This window comes from Euprymna scolopes, chromosome 15 (genome assembly GCF_053919585.1).
Source record: "Euprymna scolopes isolate OS-2025 chromosome 15, ASM5391958v1, whole genome shotgun sequence".
In the NCBI taxonomy this organism is placed as follows: domain Eukaryota; kingdom Metazoa; phylum Mollusca; class Cephalopoda; order Sepiida; family Sepiolidae; genus Euprymna; species Euprymna scolopes.
The window spans coordinates 78,185,465-78,187,964 of record NC_136496.1 but is presented as its reverse complement, the minus strand read 5'-3'; positions in this window follow the sequence as shown (position 1 = coordinate 78,187,964).

Here is a 2,500-nt window from a genome sequence, read left to right as displayed (position 1 = left end):
TGCAGTCCTGCACTCCTGCAGTCCTGCACTTTACGACCCGAGCTATTTTTTAACGCTATTATTTAGAAACCTATTATTTAACATGGGGAAGGTAGGGTGTATTGTAACTATTCTGTACTTTCACCTAACAATTCAATTAAAAAAAAGGTAAATATGAAGAATTACTCCACCCTCAAATTCCTTTAAAATTACCACTCTTAAGGGTTTTAGGGGTCGCTGAAAATGAAAATAACGTTTAAAATTACGGCAAACGAGTAGTTTCCAAGATTGAATTTACTTGTAAACTGGTTTATTCATTGTAGAAAACGGGAGAAAAAAGGAGCTCAAAATGAAAGAAAAATAAAACAAATTATTTTTACAATTGTAGCCATCCGTATTATAAGATTTGTGTGACGTCACTGCCAATGTAAATAAAGAAGTGCGGAGCGTCAAGATAACCATCAATCCTTTTCTCGTTGGTCTTCTCAATTGTTATATTTCGGGTGGATTTATAGAACCCCTGCTTCTCGATGTCCAATAAGGTTATTCTACCCCTGAAATTACTTTTTTTTTTTAAACAATTAAGAGTATACACGCAGAAAAACTTTTCAGAAAAAAAAAACTAAACTGAAGCAAATTCAGAGTTGAAACTAATTAAAAAAAAAAATACAGAAAAAAAAAACAACTTTATGATTTAGGTACCTGTCACGTGACGAAAATGTCTAGGTACGGGCAAAATGAATACCGATGCTCAAAATGTATAAACATTTTGATCCCTCCCTTTACTTAAAAATTCACCAAAAATCAGGAAATTAATCAATTTTAATGAAATTTTCAGTATTTATCGAATAATGATCACGGAATATAATGAACTCATTATTTTTATTTAGTGGAGTTGTTGTATTTTGTTTCAACAAAAATACCTTTACTAAATTATGGTTTTCAGTAGAAAAAATGCATGAATATAGTTTGTTTTTTTATGAAAATAAAACGTCGTAAATGTTAAAACCAATTTAAAAAAGTACTTAATTGTTACAAGAACTGGCATCAGAAATGGAACATTACGAAAAAGGCCCCTAAAGTCCGTATTAATGAATTTGATATAACTCTACCAATATTATCATTAAATAAAGCATTGTTTGTTCAATATTTTCAAAAAAATATATATGATTGAAAAAAATATTTCTACTTTTTTTTTATTTTTAGATTACAGGTTTCGCATGATTTTTATATGAAAGATTCTAGCATTTTCCTTGCTTGCATAAATGTGAAACTTTTGGCGTAACATAATTTTTATATAATCTTCAAAAATAATTTTGTTTAATTTAAAAGCAGAAACATAGAAAAATAATTAAATTAATAAATGGTAAAAAATATACAAACCTTCACGATAGGAATGTACGGATGTACGACTGGAGGAAAAATAGCACTTCCTACCTCCGTTTAACTACCTCACGTCATTTTCAGACAACCTTTCGACTTTCTTACATTTTTGGTTTCCGTTTTGTTGTGATTTTACGAAGGCAGAATCTCTCGTTTTTGGAGAATAATTAAGTTATTTTAAGGTGTTTTTATTTAATTCAATATCTTAGGACTTTAGTTTACTTTACTTTGAAATAAACCTAGAAATCTAATATTTATCTTTCAAAGGATTTTTACAATGAATTTATTCAACTTCAAAGTTTAGCTGAATTTGTTATCTCGTCGTGTCGCAGTGAAAACATTTTTCATTATAACTTTTTTTTTTTCACGTGAACAATTATTTTTTCTTTTCTTCCTTTTGGAAATTAACTTTAGTCTTTAATTTTTCAAATATAATCAAAAAGTAGTCGGAAACCTACAAAAAATTATGAGAAACCAGCTTTCAAAACTATGTCCCCCTATTTTTTTCCGCCATTTATGCTCGTACCTAAAAATGTCATATTCCAAAGATCACATAAATTCATCAAGTAGTTTTTCTTTTATAAGTACGAAAATAAAATTTTATGATGAAGTGAGACGTTATTTTTTGATGTGCCATGTTTAATAAATAAGAGGGCAACTCAATTCGAACTATCGAGATCAAAATCAACCTTGTAATTGTTACAATTTCCTATTAAAATCGTGGAAAATCGTAAAACGATTATTTTCTCTATATATAGACATATACTCGATCAACTTACATAATTTTTGGAATATGACATTTTAGTTCCAGGTACATACATCAGAACGTTTTTTATTTATTTATTTTTTTTTTTTTTTTAGATTTATTTCTGAATAAGAAACAAAAAAATCTTCCTAAATATTACCATTAATCCTGATTCCGGCTAATTGGTTTCGAGATCGATTTAGAAACTGAAGCAATTTTTTAAAGCAAAATACCTTGGCGAATTTCGTTGAATTCATTTCGTCTAGGAAAACCGACATGATTCAACTCGTTTTTAATGTAAACGGTGTCGTCTAAACGCACAAGTTTGGTTTGATTTGGTTGTTTGGTTTTACGGCATATCAACCCTTTTTCTGATGTCGAATTCAGGAACTT